The sequence below is a fragment of the Cuculus canorus genome, chromosome 5 (assembly GCF_017976375.1).
Source record: "Cuculus canorus isolate bCucCan1 chromosome 5, bCucCan1.pri, whole genome shotgun sequence".
Lineage (NCBI taxonomy): Eukaryota > Metazoa > Chordata > Aves > Cuculiformes > Cuculidae > Cuculus > Cuculus canorus.
In genome coordinates this window covers 63128567-63154090 of record NC_071405.1, presented here as the reverse complement: position 1 = coordinate 63154090, position 25524 = coordinate 63128567, and the positions used below count along the sequence as shown (strand labels likewise).

At 35.8% G+C, this 25524-nt stretch overlaps 1 protein-coding gene across 3 annotated transcripts in view; it reads left to right on the top strand.

Moving 5' to 3' along the window:
• The window catches only part of PRKD1 (protein kinase D1), a 127651-nt gene that overhangs the window by 25166 nt on the left and 76961 nt on the right, over positions 1-25524 (top strand). Inside the window, exon 2 of one of the 3 annotated variants that reach the window (XM_054068377.1) lies at positions 7265-7324. The exons of the other annotated variants lie outside the window; for them this stretch is intronic. The gene's annotated coding sequence lies outside the window, so the exon portion shown is untranslated. The remainder of the gene's footprint in view (positions 1-7264; positions 7325-25524) is intronic. 3 annotated transcript variants of the gene reach the window in all.

Genomic DNA, 25524 nt, shown 5'->3' with positions numbered 1-25524 from the left:
CAACCACAGCCCTTTATATTTTGTGACACAAAAGATGTGCCACCTTCATTTTTGGGCTTGCACTATACATATTGGCCACATGTAATGGGAAGTACTTCGGAAAAAAACCCACTCAGATACATGTAAAATCAAACTGGACACAGACAGCTACTTTCTATATACTTTTTCTTTGACCAATTTCCTGATAATTCAAACAGACCTAATCATATTTCTTATTTGTCATAACTGTTGTCACAGTAATAGTTTTGGAAAGAATAGCAATGTGTATCATACATAAGTAATTGAGAAGATGTATTTAAACACTATAAAAATACTATCAACATCTTAAAATAAGTAGTATGACTACATGTATTGACGAGTACCAGTATAACAATCCTGCAAAGCTGATTTAAAAAATACTTTTGTGTGTGTTCAGATGTATAACATACTAGTTCAGAAACATACAAAGGGGATGGAAATTATTTGTACTGATGCCTGTGTGCTTTATCATTAGGCTGGGAAACCTTAGGCCTTCTTACAGTTTTGCCATTTGACCTAATAAACTAGACAAGTGTTTAATGTTCCTGTTTTCATCCTGCAGCTCGTCATGTCATGATGAAATATTATATGTTTAAAAAATATCTGTAAACACTTCACGCTTACAGAAATTCTCAGACAGTGCTATAATTAAATATTTTTGCCAAATAAGTTTTGGGTAACTAGTTCAGGTGATCAAAATGTCTGTTTCTCTTTTCCTGAGTCATTTGTTAAACAGTATAATAGAAGAAAATCACTACCAGGGGAAAGACTTTGCTATTAAGTCATATAGTTCGTATTAATTATACTCCTTTTACATTAATCAGCTTCGTATTCATAAATATTTCTAATCTGCACTTGGATCCTCTAATTTAAAAATATATTGTATGCATTGGCTGTAAGAGCATTAGTATCTTAAATGACTGCATTTTATATACGGGAACAAATTATATATGGTAAGTAATGCTAGTGAACAACCTAGTAAATTGAATTCAGCCACATGATCTCGCATCAAGTCATTCGTCATTCTGTCAGTCCAATGATCTGGAACTTCATGGTGCAATTAACTTTACTTCTAGGCAACTAAATGTATTGTACCTTCAGCAAATATATGCAGGACTTGGAAGTTTCTTTTATTTGGATCCCCTGAGGCAAGTACTTTCTGTACAGGGCAGAAAGTTTGAAAAATCACCTGCCTCATGACAGACATAAAATGTGTGTGCCATTACTGACATTCTTCTACCTAAAACACCTGCAGCAGAAATTCTGTTTCCTTTCTCCTCAGTTGACGTCAGTTGGTTTTGCTTAAGGAAGGAATGTAGGAAATGGATTTAAATGGCCATAGCATTTGTAACCTGGTGGTGAACAATTAAAAGATTTTATATAACTATAGAATGGTTTGGGTTGGAAGGGAGCTTAAGGATCATGGAGTTCCAACCCCCCTTCTTTGGGCAGGGACACCTCCTACTAGACCAGGCTGCTTTGCCTTGAACACCTCCAGCGATGGGGCTTCCATGACTTCTTTGGACAACCTATTCCAGTACTTCACCAGTCTCACAGTAAAGGATGTCTTCCTAATATTTAATTGAAATCTACCCTCTTGCAGTTTAAAACTGTCTCCCCTAGTTTTATCAATACAATCCCTGATAAAGAGCTCCTACCCATCTTTCCTGTAGGCAAAATTTTTGGGGTTTTTTTCAGTTTTATAAAATGATGCTTGTTTTTTCTTCTGGTTTCCATAGTGCACCAAGCTCTGCCTTCGACATAAGGACTTCAGCACATCAGTAGTCTCATGAGCCAAACCAGCTGCTTGTCTGGTCAAGTACTCCAGTCTCCAACAGTGGTAGTTAGGAGAAGCTCTTAAAGGAGGCAAGTTAAGCTTGGCCCTTCTTATGAGTTTATTTCCCATGCCCTCCTTCAACTCTAAATCATTGATTAGGTATTTTAGAGGACACCTCCATTCTTATTTTAGGGTCTGTTTTGAACTTGTGGTCCGTTTACTTGTCTAATGCCTTTTTGATCCTGTTGATGCTTCTGATTGCAGAAAATCCCTATATGCTATATAAAAAAAGAGCTTACAGATTTTCTCTAAGTCTGTTTGCTCTGTGCCTAAGGAACTTTGGGCATTTCTTTGGCTAGAGCACTACATCCTACTTCCAGTTACAAGGGAAAGGGTTGTCTATGCTTGTCAGCTGCATCTTGGTAAGATCTGTGTGTATAAATCTGTGTTATCAGGGATAGTTTTCTCATATATTGTGTTGTCTTGAGTGTTTTATACTGTATTCTGAGAATTCATCAAAAGGTTTTGAAGCTATGGACCTGAATAAAGTGAATAGCGAGTGCAGACGAAACCTTTTTTCTGGTACATTGAACCTTATTTCCTGAGCTCTCTGCAGCTATTCAACAGTCGCATGTACAGTTTTCATGTAGGAAAAAAATGCAGTCATTCTCTACTCCATGATGGACACTACTGGTAGGATAAGATGATGGTCATGTATATCTGGGTATTAGATAACACTTGCTTTAAGTCTGCTTAGGTTGATTTAGTATGAGCTGGCTGGAGCATGAACAGATAATGAAGTGTGGTTAGATTATCTCAATCACATTTGCTGCTATAACTGATTCTTCGGTGTATTACTCTTTCAGTCTATTCCAACTGCAAAGTAAAACATGTTGTTTAAGCCATAACGTAGACAACAATCAGACAAAATTCATCATTACTTTGGTTCCTTGGTCCTGAGTTGAATATTGCAAGAATAGTAGATATTTCAGAGTTTTTTTTCAGGAAGCTTGACAAACTCGGTGCTTGGAATACCTCACTGTGATAACATATATAAAAGTCTCTGGTATATTTACTGCAGTTGTTGCTTCTGAAGAGAATATGAAAAGCCTCCTTACGTTTTTGGCTAACTGAGAGTATCAGGAAAACAAGTTTCCAATTCACTACGTGTAATGACTTTTTTTCTGAGGTTATTTTTGTATATTGGAACTCAGTAATACATTCTTACTTTCACTTTATATTTCCTCTGGCTAATTAATAGAAAATGAAATGTTTCTCTGAATTTTGGAGTTTTATTATGCTTTTCTTGAGCCATCCGAATTCCAAAGAAGAGGAAGAAATGGCTACACCTGAACATAAATAGTAGCAAACATTCTTCTTGTAAAATTATATTTATTATTATATGTAAAGAATAGAGACTAGGTTGTTTAGAAAGAAAAGTTTCAGGATGCAACAACAATTTGCATTTTTAATATCCTACGGTGTTTCAAGTTTACATCATTTTTCCAAGTCAATTGATCAGCTATCAAAAAAAGAAGAAAAAGGAATGACTTGGAGAACTGCAGCTGTTTCAGATGAGGAAATAAAGGAAATGTCTGCTTTGTAGTAATGTCGGGATTTGCCTTCTGAAGGCCAGTGAGCGTATTGTCAGCTCACAAGAGGCAGGATAACTGTCCTTGTGGAGTGCTTCACTCCAAATTGTACTAGGCAGACTCTTAGGAAGAGGATTTTTATGCATTTTGTTGTCCCCACTCCCCCAAAAGACCACTGATAATCATTGCATCTGTCTTATCAGGCTGAATACTCAGTGACATATGCTTTACAAGTATGGATCCACAGCTGAAAAAGACAATCTGACAGGTTTTTTTGGTTTTCAGCTGTTTTAAGTAATTGCTATGTATGTGAAAACCAGTAAATGGAAACAGAAATAGACCATATGTATTTTCATTATTGTGAAATACAACCCCCCCTACTTAAACCCTGCTTTTAAAAAAATAAAAAGCTTTATCTACAGATAGAGAGTGGTATTTGTTCTTTTCTTTGCGCAGATTACATTCTTAGTATATTTAATGTAGAATTAGTGTCATATGATGACCTTTCAACTTTTGAATCGGTGCTTGAGAAGTACTTGTTCTTAAGAAGAAGTCTGGCTATGTAGCAACAAAACATTGTAATATGAAGCTACTGTGTCATTATCTCTTTTTGCTCTTTCATATTATTGGGATAAAAAGATAAAAAGACTGTTTTAATCTGAATAGTTAAAAAATTACTTTTTTCCTGATTTTTTTTCTAGAAAAAAATTATTTATTTTATATACTATTTTTAGGGAGCTGCTTAAGAAATTCCTTCAGCTGTTTTCTAAAGATTTCATATCAGTGAAGAAGGGAATATACACACACGTGTTCTATGTCTGTGTGGATAATGTGTTTAAAAGTGTGTCTGAAACATTTTTTAAGGTTTTAAAACATTATCCTTTCTCCTCTAAGTCTTTGATATCTGTGTTCTGACATCGCTCTAGCTAGGACTGACGTTAAAAATGAACTGTAGTTTGAAATGTGGTATGAAAGTGCTGACATTAATTTACTATTACTTTCAATATTTTGTTTCTGTTGTGAAAGCTTTATTCTTTGACACTTACATACAGGTGATTGAGTCATTGCATCACTCTACCTTGATTTTTTCACCTTTAAAAATGATGACAAGTATATTTGTCTCTGCAGTTGTGTGCTTTGAGATCAGTGGGCAAAGATGACATAAGCGTTACTGGTAGTATTAGTAGTATTTTATTTGTATCTTAAGTGATTTAAAACTTTATTTCTATTTAGGTTAAGAATTGGTAGTTAATAAATTGTATAGGAAAGTTACCGCATTGAGAGCAAGTCTTAGTTGTGGGGAGTGCTTGTTTTAAAGATGTATATTTAATCATTGTTATAGGAATAAAATGAATTTTTTTATTATGCTTGTCAAGAAAGGAAAATTATTTTCAATTTTAGTTCATATCAGTTCAAAAATCATAAAAGGAAAAGACTGCTGCTTTAAACATTTCTATACTGTAAAGAAGAAGTGATGTGAATGTTAACAAGTATCTGCGTGCCACTGTGTCTCTTCCATTATAGGTTATGTACCTGACACTTTGCATTCACATCTCTTTCAGTGACGCACATTTAGTGTTTGTGTGAATTCAACCAGGGGCCAATGTCACCGTTTCTGCTAGTTTCATATGGTATATTGCTAAGCAACAAGTGTACAAATGACAGTGTTTGCTTTCATTTTTTCTCTTTCTTGTCCCCCTCCAGCCCCCCTCTTCCCTAAAAAGTGACACAAGTTTGAAAGGTGAGTATTAGCTTATCGGGCAAAACAGTATTTTTGGCTCATACCCTATGAACAATGGATGATGTAGTAGGTGGTGAGGATTTTGGATGTTCTACAGTTTCATTACTTGAATATTGATGACATTCCAGCATTTTTTTTTTCCTTGCAAATGCTGTTTTATTCTTTTAGAAAGAAAGATTCATTGTTTTGGAATACTGTTTTTCTCAAATACACGTGTGTTATATTGTGCCTATTCAAGTTATGGGTAAATTATAGATCTGAGTATCCATTTCAGCTATTGCTGAAGGGCTGTCATCATAGTATCTGGATTCCTGAAGTGTAAAAGAACAATGATAGGGCATTACACAAATGTATATGAGGTCCAACAAAAAAAAGGAAAAAAAAAGAGAGACTGTGGTTGTAACTTTATTTAACAAATTAAGAAAATCAGCCATGATCATCTTCAAAATATTTCCCTCGTGAGTTGAAACACAGCTGCATAAGATGCTGCCAATGTTCAAAGCAGTTCCACAGATCATTTTCAGAAAGGCTGTTGAGGATTTCTGTCATTTTTGCTTCTACCGGCAAAAAATGAGCACAGGCTCGATCTGTGGGAGAAATCACAGGTCTGGTGGATAGGCTGGGTGCTCAAGCACGATGATGTTATTAGATAAAAACTGCTTTACAATGTGTTGTGGGCTGGCGCACATCAACATGTCCAACTGAGGGTAAGAAAGTGTATATGTTTGAACGCGTGTCCACTCATACTAAGCAAAGTGATTTAATTGAGCTTTGTCTTACTGTGACAGGTTAGAACGTGTTCTCTAGCCATCTTTTATCTCTCCCCTTCCACTCTTGGTTCTTGAACTATAGGGCTAGTCTCAGAGGGTTTTTTTTGTGTTTGTGCATATTTAGAGAGAGAAAGACAGAGTCAGGGTTTCCTATAAGTGGAGTTCATTGGGTATGTGACTTATTTACAGTCATACGCAGCAAGCCAAATTCTGCTAGAGATGCTGGGGATAAAGAGGAAAAGAATAAGGGACCAAGTTCTTTAAAGTCCTGGAGTTTCAGTCTCTTAATGAATTTAAGCAAATGAATTGTTGTGTCAATAGAAAAACTTGTCTGTTGATTTCCTTAAGCCTGAGTATATGAAATAACAAAGCAAGGTCATTTTTATGTCTGGACCACATGAATCTTCTTAGTTCAATGAAATTATAGAAATAGCAGGTCTGGTTTTGGGAGGTATATTGATGGGCACACCAAACCATGAAGAGAACCTCAACAGTCAACAAAGTTTGTGTGGAAAGATGAAGGTAAAAGGCACACTTTGTTGCCTGCACCATCACTAAGGCCAAAACTCAGGAAGGAAGTATGTATCTATATTCAAAGACATTTATCAATTTTGGCTTTTATTTTTCAGACAATAGACTTTCTTCAATATTAATTGTACAGTGCAAGCACTGTATCCTAGGAAAAGATTTTCCAAGATGCTTGACTCTGTTTTTTATGATGTGGGGATTTCCGAAGCCCTGCTTATGTTTTTTGCAAAATGGTCAAAGTTGAAAGGGACCTGTGGAGATCATCTAGTTCAACCTTCCCTGCTAAAGCACATTCACCTAGAGCAGGTTGCTCAGGAACATGTCCATGCAGGTTTGAATATCTTCAGAGAAGGAGATCCCACAAGCACTCTGGACAACCTGTTCCAGTGCGCTGTCACCCCCAAAGTAAAGAAGTTTTTACTGATATTGAGGTGGAACTTCCTGTTTTCCAGTTCTGCCTGTTGCCCTTGTCCTGAGAAGAGTCTGGCCCCATCCTCTTGACGCTTACCCTTTAGATGTTTATAAGCATTGATGAGATCCCCTCTCAGTCTTCTCTTCCCAGGTCTCTCAGCCTTTCCTCATAAGAGGAATGCTTCAGTCCCCGATAACTTTCGTGGCCTTCCACTGGACTCTCTCTACAGTAGTTCCTCCTCTTTCATAAGTTGAGGAGCCCAGAATTGGACACAGTGCTCCAGGTGGGCCTCACTAGGGCAGAGTAGAGAGGGATAATAACTTCTCTTGACCTGCTAGCCACACTTCTCTTAATGTACCCTAGGATACTATTGGTCTTGGGCATGAGGGCACATTGCTGGCTGATGATTAACTTTTTGTCCACCAGGTCTTCCAGGTCATTCTCTGCAGAGCTGCTTTCCAGCATGTCAAGCCCTAGCCAGTGCTGGTGAGTGGCGTTATTCCTTTGAAGGTGCAGAACCCTACACTTGCCTTTGTTGAAGTTCGTTAGGTTCCTCTACACCCAACTATCCAGCTTGTCCAGGTCTTGCTGAATGGTGGCACAGCCTTTTGGTGTATCAGCCAATCCTCCCGGTTTTGTGTCATCATCAAACTTGCTGAGGGTATGCTCTGTCCCGTCATCCAAGCCATTGATAAACACGTTGAACAAGACTGGACCCTGTACTGATTCTTGTGGAACGCTGCTGGCCATAGGCTTCCAACTAGCCTGTGCAACACTAATCACAACCCTCTGAGCTCTACCATTCAGTCAGTTCTCAATCCACCTCACTGTCCAGTCATTTAACCCATACTTCCTAAGCTTACTTGTGACGATGTTGTTTTTCTAGGGTTTTTTTTGTGGTGATTTGTTGTGGATACCTTGTCTTGTCTTTCCTGAAAGGAATAATTTCTGAAATTTAGGATATGAGCCATCATTGCTCAACCTGCTAAATTTGAACTAGAAGCAACTGGATATAACATTTGCTGATAGGCTGCCTTGTAAACATACTGCATTTTAAATGTTATTCAAAATCTGAACTGCTTTCTCAGATTTTACCATGAAAATTAAAGATATTTTGCAGAACTTAACCTTCATACATTTGGTATTATCATTTGCAAATATAGCTCAAGTGGTCAGTAGTAAATGTATTTTATTTTCTTACATTGGTAGCCTGATGGTAGCCTTATTCCTATGTTGCCTTTCATTTTTTTGTCCATTTTTGAGGAGAAAAAGAATGTCTTTCCTGGAATGTTTGATTGCACAAAGGTGAACTCCATTATTTTTCTAGTTTGATATTCATCAATTTGCATATTAATGTTTTCAATGGAAACTAAATATGCTAATTTCACAGCTTCTTAGCAGATACCTTAATCATGAGGATATTTGTATGTTTAAAAAGGATTGAGGTGAACTGCAGCATTGGTTCATAAAATTATACTACAGGTCAACCTGAAAATCATGTTTCAGGGGCCCCATCTCCATAAGTAATATAACCAGCTGCCACTGAAGTTGAAGGAAACCCATAAATTAAGAGATTTGTGTTTTGTGTTGGCTGATTCCTCTGCCAAAAAAAACCCCCTAGTTTATGCAAACAGTCAGGCATATGTGCAGTCAGCAAGTCAGTCAGCAGGTCTTCCAATCTTTCTGTATATGTTCCTTAAAAATGTGATTGTACCTATATTAAATATTAACTGATTTTCTAACCCAGTGGCATAGAAACATATCACTGCAAGCGAGTCAGCTGCGAGGGTATGCGAGAGATATACTTCAACTAACCTTGACTTTTCTGTATAGTAATGGGAGGAATATGCTTAAGAACAATGCAGTTTAGAGCATCTAAGGTAGTGTGTGTGTGGGGAGCTGAATCATATCAAATGACAAGAAACTCTTAAATATGTTAAGAAATTTTTCAATACGTATTAAATCATGGAGCACTTTAGTTTGTACTTTTCTCAGAACACTATAGAACTTGATGTAAATTGTAACACAATAACATTGTATTTAAACTTGATTAATAAATCTTTTCACTTCATTTTTCTTACATTGTGTGGTACATGCTGAATGATTATGTTTGTATGTTCAGGCAGTTTAGAGCTTAGTCATTACCTTCCATAGTCAGATTTTGCAGTTGTTTTCCAACTGTCCTGATTTAAGTGATATGCATCTCATGAGGCTGTACCAGTGAGCAAAATTTAAATAAAACGCATGTCATCTTGTGATTATGAACTCTGAAGAGATTTTTCTGTTCGGCTGTATTTCAGTGTTACTTCATAGTAATTTCAGTAATGTTTACAATGAATAAAACATTAAATTATGCATTTTTCTTTAAAAGAGACTATAATCCTATAATTAGTTATTTTTATTATAATAATAACATTGCTTAAACCTAGTTGAACCTTGACTATAGGCTAACATCTAGAAATTAGTACTTTGAGGTGGCCCTCAAATGGCGTGTAATTCAAATATTGCATGAAGACATTAACAAGACAGACTGATGTTGTATGATCTTTTGGGGCTAAATTCATATTTTAAAATCACGTTTTTATTATTAATTTATTAAAAGGAATAATTTAAAATTTCTGTAAGTTAGTTTGATGAGGGAGATACCCTTTAAGACTAAGTAAAATCAATACTTCTTAAAAAACATACTCAGCAGAAATGAGTACACTTTGTGATATATACTGGTTTCAAGTCATTTCTATGAAAAAATATTAGATAGATTTTTATTCTCTAATCATATGTTTAGGGGATTGGCTATTTAGTAGATTTTTAGTTTTCCAGATGCTCAAACAATGCACTTGAAGTACAGTATCCATAGATTATCCCCAGAATGCTGTAGATTAGCTATTTTAAGCTTTGAATTGTGAATAAAGGCTGGAGAAAAAACAACTGCAGTTGCAAATGTGTTGTCTCAATTAGCTCATTTAAAAAGTATTTACAAGTGAAGGAGACAAAGTAGGCAATGTCTGCATGTAGCACTGTTAGTTCATTAATATTTTATATACATATGTGTGTGTCTATAAATAAAAGCTTTATGTGAATTCTGTCAACAGCAAAGAGTTATCTAAATCAGAGGCCTTTTTTTGTTTGTTTATTTCACTAGGAGGGCAGTACAAGTTGTTATCACCAAGAACTGATTAGCAAATTTTGGACAATAATGAACGTAGTTAAATTTTAAGTAGAATTTCTTTCTGTTTGTTTAGATATTCAAAATCTTACAGTTTTGGCAGATACGTTGCTTCACTGCCAGTTGGAACAGCATTTTTTATTTACTTTAATTTAGTAATTGTAACTCTTACAAGAATATATTTTTATTGTATAATTTGTAACATGTATTTGTTAGTCTTTAAAAATAAAATATGCTTATTTTAATTTCAAATAATTGCCTTAAAATGCTTTTCTTATTAATAAACAGTACTTATTGAATCTATGCCTTGTGATTTAGCTAACTTAAAACCAAGTTCGAAGCTGCACGCTTTTCTTCTCCAGTTATTTAGGTTCAAGAAATACTTAAGTTCATTAAATGGCTTTTCTGATGAAAGGCAATTGCCTCCAACCACCTAAGATGCACAGATGATGAGAAACAGGTTAATGGGAAATCAAGAAAGAATTCTAAGAAGTTCTATACACAGGTTAATGCTAACCCAAACCAGTTTTTTATGGCTTATGTCTGTGTTACTAAAAGGGCGAAGCGATACAGACTTTACTTTCATTACTGCAGTTGAGTATGTTACATTTTTTAAAGTGAAGAATGACAGGCTGATGACCTAACCCCCAAAAAAGTAAAGTAACTTTGTTATATTAAAATTTTAGCTTGTTCTACCAAAAAGAAAATATGAAAAATTGTTTTGTTAATTTGATTTAACTGGTCACATGATTTCAAAATCATTACTGGTGTTTGTTAGCATTACTGGCAATATTTTGTGTATATTCTTTTATTTTCTTTTTTCTGTTAGCCAGACTTTTATACCATAGAATAACAGAACAGCCCAGGTTGGAAGGGACCTTGAAAGATGATCTGGTTCAGCCTTTCAGGGGAAAGAGAGCAGCCTGTCCGATCCCATCTCAAAAATCCTCCAGTGATGGTGTCTCTACTTCATTCTTACGCAGTTGGTTCCAGTGGCTGATTGCGCTCAATGTAGAAAATTTCTTTCTTATGTTGAGGTGAAACATTTCCTGGTGCCATCTGTACCTCTTGGTCTTTTTCTTTTCCACGTGAACAGGGAGCCCCCGTGCTCTTTGTAGCCACACTTTAAGTACTGGAACACCCTGTAAGTACTAGATAGTAATTATATATGAGTATGAAATTGTTAGTGCTGTTAACACTTTTGCCGGTATTGGTTTCTTAGGAGAATTGTCACCTAGGGATACTGCAAAATATTTTTTTAAAAAAATGAAATCTCTGAAAAAGGAAAAGAATTTTTTCACGCTGCTTTGTACTTAAATTATGTAGTATTAGCATTGTGAAGACAAAGCTTCTCTGTTGAGCCCTCCAGCATTTTCATAGCTGCAGTTATTGGAATAAATGATACAGGTATATCAGATTTGTATTATCAACTCATAAACCAAGCGTCTTAAAAACTTGTAGTATTTACAGGCTGATAGTAAAAACTTTCTATCCGGCACAGACTGTGAGTTTAATACACCTAGGAATTGAAGGCAATGAAGTGTCAGTGGACCACTGATACCAACCTAAAGAACATTTAGGAAAAATAAAAAGGATTGATTGTGTTATTTTTTCCATACTTCATATTTCCCTAATATGAAAACATTTTTTAGCTCTCCATTGTTTGCTTAGAATAACACTGTAACCACTGCTGGGAATGTACCACCATTCATTTAAAATGCACATGGATTGATTAAACTACTGAAGTGCCTTGAGCACTGACTTCCAACTGTGCGTGTTCTGATTGCGGCTTGCGGTGTACGCTGGGAAGTTTGCTAGTGGAGAACAGGCAGACATTTTGTGTTGCACCGCTTAGTATTAATTGTGTAACAAAAATGCTAATTGAGAAAGATGTGCTTAATGTTCTCAGGTGCGAATGGGTTTTTGAAGAAAAAGGAAAAAACCTGGCATTACTGCGTAGTTAATAGTGCAGATGTTCAATTCGCGCACACTTTCTGTATAAACACTAGCTGCATAACAAACACAGACTAGACAGTTTAACAAATCCTCTTGTCATGGCTAAATTTTTCCTTAATTTTGCCTACTAACGGTAATTTTTTTGCTTGATGTTGTAATATTTTTGTATCTTTTTATTTTGTTAGAATGATCTCATCTGCACTCTTGTTTATGGAAGTATCAACATGACAGCAGTTTCTAAAGGAGGAGCATTGTTATTTTTAAAATTAATTATTACAATAAATTAAGAATTATGGAAGGAATCTTGGTTTTGATTATCATATTTTACTATTAAGGTGCAAACTACATGGCTGCTATTTAAGTTGCTTGGATGACTGTCAATAAATAATACCAGATCACATTCTTAAACTTATGAGAGTAAAAAGATGGTGTTAATAAAGCCAGTGTGTTAGTTGTTGAAGTTACTAAATTTGGATCTGCTGCTGACTGAGCTCTTCATCTTGAGTGTAATGCATACTTTGCATTAAACAACTCTGCATTATTTATTCAAATCTTTCACCCAGAAAACTATATCACTTTCCGTGGTGACGGGAGAAAAGTGACTGTGAGTATAATTCATGAACTAGATTCTGGTAGATGTAGAGTCAAGGAGTCATTGGTCTTTAAATGTACAAAGAATTGGGTTCACTGAGTTGGTTTTCATCACTGGGTCACAGTTACTGATTAGAAGTGTGGATGTTTTGTGTAAATATGGATTTTGACACTAAATTGGTGTGAGTTGCAAGTAGAGAAAACCAAGAGTAGGTCTTTACTCTATGGTATGTTTCTTTATGTTTATAGATGTGGTTTCATTCCAGTTCAGAATTTTCAGGCTTATTATTTTTTCAAAGTATATACATATTTCAGATTTTACACTGCAAAGAGAGAAATTCTATGTGAGGTGAATAGGCTTTTTTTTGTTTTGTTTTTGTTTTTATTTAAGAAAATCTTATCTATTGGCTAGAATCACTGTTTTGAAACATGAAAGATTTTTCGCCAACGCTGAGTTTGATTTTTCATTTAAATAAGGTTCTCAATGTTACTACTGAATGAATAGTAAACTTAGAATCTAAAATCTAGTTAACTATTCCATGACCATTTTAAGTTATACAGGTATTTAACACTGAAGTTAAAATATTAAAATGAGTGTTTATATTCAATTCAGGAACCGTTTGCCAGCCCTCTTGCTAGCCAGTGGCTGGCAGTATATTTCAGCTTTATTACCTCTCAAGGAAATTAGATTGCAAGTGAAATTACTAATAACAACATTACTCAAACCTCTCCTATCATATTCACAATGGTTTAAAAATCTTGTACCTAAAAGTTAGTTTGAGATTAGCCAGACTTCTGTAAAATTGCTTGCTGTTTCCTGATTAGCAGATGAACTTAACTGGTGGGGATAAATACTTACTATTGTTTCTAGTAGGCCTAAAGCTGCAGAATGAAAGATGGCTCTGATTTCGCTAAAGCTTTGCTATCATACCTTTCAACTTTCGAGCCTGCCAGTGTGTGTGATAGAAGCCATCAAAATGTGTGAAAAATGACCCAAAAGCAGAACTGTTATTTGCAGTTATCAATACAAACTGTTATTGTGCCATAATTGACAGATGGTTTTTCGCTCTTATATCTGTTTTTAAGGTTATTTTTACACAGCTTTAGACAGAGTTGTGTTGTGGGTTTTTTTGGTTGTGGGTTTTTTGGTGTTTTTTTTTTTTTTTTAAAGCAAAAAACAGAAAGCCAGGAATTAGTGATGCTCAGCATAACACTGTAGAAAAACTGGGAATATAGTAACAAATTGATTTTTTTTATTTGAGTCGAGGAGCGCAAGGGCCAAAACATGTGCTCTCAACCTCCCTGAAAGTGTGCTGACGAGTAGTTGTTGGCTGTTTTGGTGTGAAATGTATTTTTCTTTCTGTAAATCTCTGTAAGATATGAGGTTTATTCAGCCGCAGAGAAAGAGAATATTTGAGAATTCATAAAGTTGGATAGAGTGAAAAGCAATTTCTTTCTAGCTTCATTGGAGAACTCATTTGGCTAAAGCAGTGACAAAGTCTGTTAAAGTGACTCCACTGTGTTCTTCCCTCCTGTCCAGTCATTTGCTCAGAGTGAATGAACATACGTGGTAATTGTAGCTGTGCCTGAACACTGGCATTAAAATGAATATATTCTTAGAAAGTTCTTGTTTTCATACAGGTCACATCTTGTTTACCTTAGGTGTACAACATCAAGACTAGTGACTGGACCAAACATAGATGTCTGTCTAATTTGTTATAATTTCCAACTGATGTTTCTCAGAACATTAAAGTGTATATTTAAAACTCTATTAGATTTTCCTTACTGAAAATCAACAGGTTAGAGTTCCTTGCTCGAGAACAGTAGTAGCCAGATGTTTGCAATATGGAAAAGAACTGCAGTTAGTAGGAAGGTATATGTTAAGGTAGGCTACCCCTATGGGAAAACTGTTGTGTTTGAGTGGAGTATGTTGTTATTTGGGGAAGCCTATTAAAACAGAACTGTTTGCAATTATTTTGTGTTAGAAAAAGGTTTGGGTTGTGCTCCTTGGATAGATGATCTCCCTTCTGACTTATGCTTTAGCTGTTTCTGGGTAAGAGGACAACATAAGCAGTAGAACAATGTTTCTGCAAAACAATATTTCTGTAGATGCTTTTCTTGTGTTAATTACAGCAGGATTCTCCTATGAGAAGAATTTATCTGGCTTGCTTGAAGCATCTTCAATCTAACTGTCAGCAAGTCCTCCTTCTAATGATTAGTTCAGCAAAGTGGAAATGCAGGAAACTGTTCGCTGTGGAAACTTTGGTGGTTCTCTGATGAAATGGTGAAGAGAATTATGAGTTTAGTGATAGTATGAGGACCCACCTGCATCTGGAGCTCGGTGGTTCCATCTGCCCTAGTATTTTTGTGAAGAACAGAAGAAAATTGATCTCAAGAGACACTAAGTGAGGTAAAATGATAGGAGACAGGTCAGAGAGGGCAACTGTATGGAAGAAATCTGAGAAGAGAAATAGAAGCAGAAAGGAAGAGAGTTGTGTAAGATGAGAAAAATGGTAAGAAATGTTAACCTACTGTACAGATGCATGAAATATGGGCAAATGAAGAGCTTTGAAAAGAAAGGTTTTATTTTTGTCTGGGAAACAAGCCATATTAAGTAGTGGATAGAAAAAAGCAGCAGAAGTAGAGGGGGATAAGAGATATGAACGCAAATTATTTAGAAATACTGACTTGTCCCCCTTCCTCACCATACACAGCCAAAACTCTCTTTTTTCCCCCTAATGTGGCCTTCTTGTGGTCCAAAGTTATTTATATGTAGATCACTTCTCAGGCGCTGCTGCTAGCCAGTACAACCGTTTTTTTTAATTAGAAAGTGTAGGGAACACACTGAATACATTCATCCATCTGTCCATAGTGTAAGTCTGGAGATTTGCTTACTCCCAGTGGGCTTTAGGGAATTTCCTCTGCATTTACTGAAGGTACATGTTAGAGTGTATTGGTGGCAAGTGCGCAGAACATGTTCATAGCAGCCACATTTAAGCACCAACTTGAAGTTGTGACATACAACCTTGTCTAAAATTAAATTGAAAACTGTTACCAAAGTTGTTCGGTGTTTTGTTATATGTACACACACATATATAATTCTCTTTGTATTTTTATTGCCTTTAATCCGTTGAAGAATTAAAACTTGGGATTGTCTGAGAGGTTGTGTAGTCTCCTCTTCGTTTCTATAAATATTTCTGTCATAGCCTCTTACTGACTGTCTGAAATGATATGAAATTTGCTAGTGCAAGAGTGTTCTCTGAGCTTCTGCTATGGGCCAACAGTGAGTTTGGTGTTAAAAGAAGGACCCTCAGAGTAGTTTGCGTCTGATCCCGGTAGCGCTTCCTGGCCCTTGTGTGCATAGATGTTTTTATACTGCGGGCTGGGGTTTTTTTCTTCTCTGTTTTACATACCTGACAGGGAATTACTGGAGCCTTTGTACAAAGACTGAAAAAATGATAGAAGCAAAAGTCAAATACATCACTGATTTATGTAAACCAGAGTTTTAATATGACGAAGAGCAACACCTGGCCATTAGGTGAATGTTCAGCTGCTGAGAGCTTCAGCATCAAATACTAATGTGAGCATTAGTCCACACTGCCCTTTCCCGTAGTGATTCCCTGTAACTTATTTACTTTATTAAAGACTCCAACTCTAATCTGACAGCATTTGCAATCTGCCAAAGTGTAAAACTATCACAAGCTACGTTTACATTTATAGCAGAATCTGCATAGCTGTACAGGAGGTGATAAGTTGATATAAACCTATGTCAGTGAAGATGGGATTTTGTGTACAAAATCTGGCAAAACAGTTTATCAAATTTTGGGCTATCCTTGGTGCCAGATGAGAATTGCAAAATTTTATCAGGAAATGAATGACAAAATTTTACGTCAGTTTATTACAGGACGAAGTATAGGCAGTAATTTAGCTACTCACACGTTGAAAGCTTACAGTAAGTTGTTGTTAATTACTGCCTAGAACTTGTTGCTAAATTGTCATTCTCTTTTGGAAGCCTGCTATATTTTTTCATAGTGGATCCTGCTTTTCTTCCAAGCTTTGACTTATTAAAGCTTTGCTGTCTTCGTCTAATTGTTGAGACACTCAAAGAATTTTATGAAATACAAAGATCAGATTAGTGGCTTAGGTTTCTTTTTTAGCTTTTGGGTATGTTTAGTTTGTGGGATTTTTTTTTTCTTTCCTTTTTTCTATGCCTTCACTAAAGATGAAACTTGGACTTCGGTAACATGCAGTAATAAATGAGTTAAATAATTCATAACACATGTACATAAAAATAAAGATTAATGCGATACGCTATTCGTATTTAAAAAGATTTTGTAAAATAATTACTCAAAGACTAAAACGTTAAGGGCATCTAAAGCAAGTCCAGTGTTGTGCTCCATTTTGCAATGTAGAAGTTAAAGTAAGGGCAACTTCCATGACATACCTAATAAATCTCAGGTAGTTTACTATATTTCCATCTGTTTTTTATTTGCTTCCTGTGGACTTCGGCTGCCTATGGATCAGCAAAGATGGAAGGGCTGTGCTCTGGGTTTTACTGCTTCTTCTCTATGCTTCCATTTGGAAAGATGCTACCCTTCGGTATTAATTTATATCCTCCTGAAATAGTCCATTAATACTCATGGTATGGGTTGGTATCATGAAAATAACTGAAATTTGAATCTCTGGAGACTACAAAGTAGTAGTAACTTTACCAAGTGTAAACTGAATGTTGCACTAAGGGCCATAAATCCAAGTCCATTGCTGTAAATTATCCATGATGAGGGAGTAATGTGAGAATTATATAGCATCATGGCAGCTCTTTAAATGCTAACTTTGTAAAAATTGCAACTAGCAAAATCCTAATTAGTTGCTAAAATTGCTGTTTCTGTTAAAAGATGTTAAATTCACTGGCAATTTTCTTAAAATATGTAGCTGGTTATTCTAGATGGGATTGTGAGTTTTTACAGAAGGTACAGTGTCAGTAAACTGAAACTTTGGAAAACAGGAGATAAAGCATTAGCCACCATGCTGACACAGGATGGTCAAATCCTTAATTTACCTACAGTTAACTTTACTTAGAAGGTTGAAATAAATGTGCTTTATATTGTAATGACAATTTATGTAAATTTGTTCCAGGCTCACTAATTAAGTACCACTTGAAATTAATGATTGTTTTATGCTGAAAGCATATTTATGTTTTTTCTTTTTGTTGTGGCAGGGGATGGTCCAACATGAATATTTATTAAAAATTCTTGAATTGCTTAACATTTTACACAGTGCTTCTTTATTAACGTCATTTAGCAATTTGATTTTCTCTTGCCCCTTTTTGACCATGAATTCACGACAAGATTTTTGTTTTGATACTGAGATTGTTTGAGCAAAATCTTTAAACCGTGAGCCTCTGAGAAAACAGAGTTTTTTTGCTTGGAGCGTTTTTTCAAGATTCATAGATTGTAGATATATTTTTTTTTCTCTTGCAAGCCTCTGATGTCAGACCATGGACCTTGAAAACATATGTGTTTTTTTGTATTTGGCTAGATAATCTATCATTTATTCACACTTTCATGTTAGCAGTATTTAACCTCACAGTTTGCAATCCTTTTCATTACAGGAGACATTTTTTGACATCTGCTTTGCTCATGGGGATTATGAATGTACATACTTCAGGTGTGCTTTGTCTTTGCATGCAAACACTCAGAAATTGCTGCCGATTTTTCCGTAACATATATGTAAGAAGTGGGGTGGCTGATACTAAAACATTCCTGTTTAGTATATGGCCACCTCAAATTTAATAAACCTCCTGAAAATTTAGGCAGGTTCTGTATTTGTCAGTGTAATATATTTATCGAGACAGTGCAGATATTTTCAGAGATGGAGAAAAGATATTTCTTTGTTTTTCAAGGACTTGACTTTGTTAATCTACTAGGTTAAAATCTGTAAGGAAAGAATACAGTGAGAAAGATTACAGGGGAGTCTGTCAATGTAATGCATAATTTGTGTTGGACTGCACTTAAAAACAAAAGGAAAATGCTTCCTCTTTTGTCAGACCATTGAGAGGGGACTTCGGTAGGTGAAGGAAACCAGAAAAATGTTGTGGATTTGGGATTTGGTTGGTTTTTTTTTTGTTTTTTTTCCTATCCAGAGTACACAGTATTTACATTGTGTTGCTCACATATTCAACTTTAAAAGCTTGTGTTTTGAAAGTGTGTTTTCTGCTATCAGCTAATAGAACTGACTCATTCTTCCAAGCCATTTCCTACTGTTGTGAGATTTATAAGATTTTTTGCTGCCGAGGTGTAAAATCTGTATCAGTGACACAAAAAAAGATGTTACAAACACATTCCCCAGCTACCAATGCAAACAGAAATGTTGTGATGGAAAAATGGCTTTATAATAATCTTGTATTATGGGAATATGTCATAGTTGAGTCTCAGCAAAATGCATGTTAAAGAGGTGCTAGATTTTCATTTTAAAATTCTCTGAATGTAGGGTAATATGTAATTTTACTGCATAGGTTTTGGACCAGATGGTCCAACAGATAATTCTGAGGGTATGTCAGTAACATCGTTCCTGGAGCAGGAGGTTGGACTAGATGAGCTTCAAAGGTCTCTTCCAACCTGAATGATTCTGTGTTGGTGTGTTCCATGCTTCATGCTATCATCCTCTCTCACTGATTTTTAACACTGTATGTTGCAACTAGTTCCCTTAGGAAAGCCAATGGAGAATAGAGTTCATCATTCTGCTGATATCAGATGCACACTGAATAGTCCAGCCTTCCAAAGGTGTCCCAGCAAGCCTCACATCTTGGTGTTCTCTTGTCATATCTCAGTCATGCTGTTAAATGTCTGCTAAGTGCCAAGCACCATACAACCCTGTGGAACATGTATATTGTGGAAGGATATGATGTGAGGCTGTGCATACTGTAGGCTTCAACCATGTGTTCTTGTATGGCTTTAGATTTGAAAGTTTCTTGGGTGTAATGACATAATGTTGATCTTGCTCTTGAAGTATTTAGTAGGGTGTGTGGAAGCATAGCTTCAGTGAGTGACTTCATGGTGATGGGACAGTTGAGAGAGGACTGGACTTGCAAGGTGTATATTGACTGATATTGTGGAGTCTCGGGCAGCTGGTATTATCTGGGAACAATATTTCGCTTGTCAACCATGCGCTTTCTCACAAACTACCTTTCTCCTTCCCCCTGATCACTGTTATGGTGTGAGAGCTGCAGAGCGTACAATGGAGAGGATGTTGTGGTTAAAGATGTGGCAAGCTAGAGACAACAGGCAATGTGATTAGTGGTGCTTTTGCACAGCAGAGACTGACATACAGCAGTTGGTCCTTTCCTCCAGTATCCTATGGCTGAATGACCCTTCGCCAGGGTCAAAGCTACAGGTTGCAGTGGAGCTGCCCGGTTCTTCTAGGCAGGACCCTGATGCTGCTCCCTCTTTTGCTCTTATGGCAACTTGTTTGAACATGGCTCAAACTTCTTGACATTTATATTCCTATTCAATTTAATGTGAATTTTTATGTCATGTGAAGTAACAAACCTAAGCATTATTGTACCAGATTGCAAAAAGAGGTTGGACTGGGCCAGCCCACTTGACATGGTACACTGTGTTCTAGTTTCATGACACTAAATGACACGTGATGCACGTGTTTTTTCCAGGATAGTTCTGTTTAGGTGACTCTGCTGCCTACTTGAACACCGGCCCCTGAATCCCAGGACTCCATAATGGAAACTGCTTGCTGTTGTGTGGACTTTCAGAAGGCTTTTTACGCAATGTAGCAGAGGTAATGCTGTGTCTAAGCTCAGGATATTGATGTTAATTGTAGCATGTTCTTCATGCATATTTGTGATCGGGCTAACATGATGAATGGGTTAGCTGCCTGATGAGAAGACGACAATACTTGTTTTTCTTCATTTTTTGAAATCTACAGAAAGAAAAATGTCCATGAATTAAAAACTAAGAATATTAATTCTATTTCAGTATTAAAGTTTGAAATGAACCTTAGTAATGATTGTTTGCCAGAGTATGGCCTAACTGAACTGTTTCTGCTCATTCTTATCTTCTTGTACTTTTATATAAAATCTTCATAAACTAAATATGTCTTTCATGTGATTAAAGTTTAGAAGTGTTCGCTGATGTAATTACGCAGAGGAATAATAGAAATATGTATATTTGATAGAAAGTATAGTTAATATGAGCCTTTGGGAAGTAAATGGATGAAGCTGTGACTATATGGTACATAGTTACACTTTCCATTCTTATTTTTGTTCATTTAAATTACTAGATAGTGTCCAGACTCCATCCTGCAGTGGCAGGCATTGATCGAGTTAGCTGCTGTGTAGACATTCACTTGTTGCTGTGGTAACCCAGTTCTGAGGAACAGGAGACAAGAACAGGGAGACTTGGCGTAACAGCAATTTCCAGTTTGATTGCTTTTTGTTGGTGGTGCCACTGGTCTACTAATACCAACGCAAAATGATCGCTGCTCTGGTGATCATATTAATTTAAAAGATAAATGGGAAATTTAACTTGGTAGAAATTCAAGCTCTGGGTTTTGGTTTTCAATTTCTCAAACTTAACTGCAACACTGCTTTGCCTTTTGCTTTCTTAAAGAGTGAAGTTCTCGGGGGGAGGAGTTTCTAGCAACAAGTGATTAGGTATTGTGTTCAGGAGATTTAGCAAGCAAATACACCATTCAATCAGAAGGCAATCAAAAATTGTGATGTTACTGCAACCACTTTAGCTTGAGGTGCTTAAAAATTAGCTTCCAGAAAGAAACTTAAAAACAGGAAAAAGATTGATACACCTTATTGTTGCTGCTCAAGTTGTGAGAAAATGCTACTTGCCTTCTAAGCATCGATATAGCTAAACACATTTGATTCACTGTGGTGAAAACACAGGATGTGTTAGTACCTCTTTCTGTAGGTTTGGTTTGACGATTTTTGATGACAGCTACTAAGATAATGTTAATACAGAGAGCTGCCTTTAAAAGTATAAACACTAGATCATTCTTCAGTAATGTGTGCATTTTTTCAAGCATGAAATTAAAACCTTTCTGCAAATATGCATGACCTAATGTGGTGATGCATCCCAGTCAACCCTTAGTCCCAATTAAATTGCTTTGTATTGGTTTACTTTGTTTCTATTTCAAGTTGATAAGATTATAAGAGTAATTGTCAGAGGACTTGCTGAAAATGCAGGATGTTATGAAAATAATTACCTAGAAAGAAATGATTTTTTAACAGTACAAGTATATGTAAATTACAAGAATTATAAAATATTGACATTTTAAGTAAAATAACTATTAAAATATTATTACTAATTAGTAAAATTATGTAAGAGGTGAAGTAACTCACAGATGAAGAATGCAGAAGGATGAAGAGAGCATTAAGGAGTCTGGTAGCACTATATCTCCTGTAGGTATGGGAAGTTGCAATATCCAGCCCTTTGAAAATGCCATAGGACTAAAATACTGTCAAAATAGAAGAGTTTAAAACTTAAAGCAGGAGATAATGATGACTGGAATGATATTTGCAACATCACAGAAGATATGGATGGCAGTGATAGTAATGAAGCTTTGTTGGAAAGACATACTTAGCCCTGGCGAAGATAGCCTCTGTTGTAGGGGTAGCTGAAGGCAGAATGTGCAATGTTAAACTAAAAGAATTCCAAAGCACAAGAGAAAATTTATACTATTTTATTATAAAATTCAACAAGACAGAAAGCATTTAAAACTGTAGTCTTTCACTTCTGTGTAATTTTTTATGTGTGTGTGTGAACTCATATATGTTTGGAAAAAATTGTCCTTCTTTAGGGCTGAAGTAGAAGTGGTGACTCTACACTAAGAAGAGTTGAGAACAGTTCTGAGCTTTTCTTAGTTACGTTAATCCATGTTATAGTTTCAGTGAAAAGGAGGTTGGAACCTGTGTGACAGGGAGAAATATTAACAAAGGGAGTGGTGATAAGTTTTTGTTGGCCTTTGTAAGAAAAAGAAATACGGGTAGTTATTACTTGTGCAACACAGGATTGTTTGTATTCCTACATCATCACAGCAGCAGCACTACTTCTTTTTTTTTTTCTTTTTTTGCCAGCAACTCCTTTATTTTTTTTTACCTGCCAGCTAGTAGCTCAGTCTAGATTGTAATTCCAGTGTACTGATGAGACAGCACCTCAGAAATAATCCAGTGTAGAGACTATTTAATTTAAGAGAAATAGCTTGTTAGAAAAAATACTTAAACTAAATTTTAATCATGTATATAGATACTAGAACAAAAGAGCCATTATAGTAATACAAATAGGTGTATTATATAGGAGAAGTTTGCAAAAGAATTCTCAAGTCAATACGAAAAAAAATCTGGGCTGATCAAAAATTAATGAGTTTGGATTCATATTTCTGTTGATCTTTAAGAACTTTCTGGAGGAAGACTTGCATTATCTGAATTATCTTATTTATCATAAGTATTAAAATATTTGCACATTCATAGAAGTTAATGCCTTCTACACAATTTCTTTACCACTAGGTAGTATAAAGCACTTAAAATTTATCTCTGGGAGATTTCAGCAGATTTCAGCTTTAATATCAACTTGGTTCAAAAGATTTTATATTGCCTCAGCAGCTTATTCATTATGCCTACTTCTAAGAGGATAAAACTGATTAACAGATTAGTAATAACTTAGTATTTTGGTAAGATTAGTAGCAGCATGGCTGTATTTTTTCTTTTACATTCAAATAGGATTCTAGGACTGTAAAGGATCTCCTGTATTATCATCTGTTGTTGCAGACAATCGTATCATTTAACTTGTGTCATGAAATTGTCAAACTTGACTTTGAAGAAGTTTTGGCGTTCTGCCCCAGGGTCTTTAGTTGGAAAAGCTATCCAAAAGATAAATTTCTTTGAAGCTGAGGAATCCTTTTTAAATATGCGGCCTGACTCCCTTCCTAGCCACCTGATACTCACTTCTGTTAGACTGTATCTTGGTTTTGCTTGTTCTTTTCTTTCTCTTCTAGATCTTGATATATGTGTAAGTTGCTATTTTCTTTCAGATTCATTGAGACAGATGAACCAAATAAAACTTGGTCTCATCTCATAAGATACGCTACCCATTTCCTTCATCATATTAGTTTTATCTTCTTTCCACCTAATCGGTTTGATTATTTATTTATTGATTGATTGATTTACAGTAGAGTGTAGGGTTTATACTTATCTCACATTGAAATCCCACCAGTGCTTTGGGCTCTAGCATGAAGAGATCCCTCTCCATTGAATATGCCTAAAACTCAGGGTACAGGTTTGTTTTTTTTATTTTTTTTTAGTGGCATACCTCTATTTTTTACTTAGGTTTTATACTTAGTGATTAAGATTGGCTACATTGTACTTCGTGATTGAAGTCTGGAAAGTTACAACATCAAAGTTAACATTGGACCTTGTATCTTCATGTAACATGTCTTGAAACAGACATCTTGACGGACTCTTAGCTGTAAATTAGCACAAATCTTTTGATTTCAGTGCAAATAATCTTTGGTAATTGAGATTGAAAATCTATATCAAAATGTTTCTTTATGATCCAGTTTCTGCTGAATGTGAGGTCAGCTGGCCATTGTTTAATGGTGTAACAGCGTGTTTCCACCAGATAGAATGAGGCAGGGTGTTGATGTTTAATTTAGTAAGTAACTGCAGACACAGGAGTTGCTTCTGAACGAGTTTATGGTGAGTTCAAAAGAGGGTGAAAGAGGTTGTTCGACATGATATGCTTCTCTTTTCTGAGTTGCCTATCTAGACATACTTGCCATCAGAATTTTATGATTTGTGTTTGACGTGATAGAGGGGGCAGGAGTGTCTCTGGATTGTACTGTGAACACATATGAAGTATATGAGAGAACGGTGAGAATCTAGTGAAACCTAGTTTTCCAATGCATTTCATAAAACAAAAAATGATAAAATTTAAAAAAATCTTAGTGGTAGAAAGTAAGGTTGTAGATGGCTTGTATCGGATAGCAGGATGCAGGTAGTGTAAGGTGTCTGTCCTGTTTTCTAGTCTATCATTTTCTTTTCCTTTGAGCAGTTTTTAACGCCACTAGATTGTCTTCCACTTTTCTGTTTCCTCCATTCCCAGGATATTTGCAGCACCGTGTTGCTAAAAGCAATTTAGAAGATACCATTGTCTAGCCAGGTCTGCTGTGCTAGGACTTTAGGTGTATATGTTAAAAGAAAAAAAATGGTTATTTTTAGTGCTGAGGGATCTATTATCTGTTATAGTAGGTAGCAATGCATAAAGAAAGACACAGATATTTTTAAAAAGCATGACATATGGGAATAAGGTAAATAAAACTAACAGCCTAAGAAGTGTTTGAATTTGAACTGCTATCAGTGTCCTTTGATTATACTATAATTCTGGATATAAAGGCGAAGTACATGTCCTTTTTCACTCTTAGGCCTCATAAAGAACCCTGGTTGGAAGAAAATAGGCTAAGATGCTCCTTTCTGTTCTTCTTTGTGGGTAGGAAAGGTTGAAGTAGTTGTTGTGTATGTAACCCATATCCTCCATTGTAATTCTGGAATCATTGTTCAAGGGATTTTGCCCCATGTTGTCCTCTCACCACACTCATTCACTGGTATTGGCCAGACTTACTGTTCTTGTTATTTAAATTCATCCTCCACATTCCCTCCTTATTCTTCTCCTTCTAATCATAGTTGTGAACATTAAACAATTAGATTCTATAAGGAAAAATAATCCATGTAGCAAGTTTGCTGGTTTTTTGTCATTAGGGAAAAACCCCTCTGACCTGATCTACACGAGGCACTATAAAGAGATGTGTTGTATGCTAGCATAAAGACAATAGCCCACCTTTTTCACTAAAGAAAGATAATGGCTAAGACATACAGCTTTCAAAGTGTTCTCATTTAATTTCAGTGATCACTTTGCTATATATGTTTTTATTTATTTCCAAATCTCAACTGAAGGCG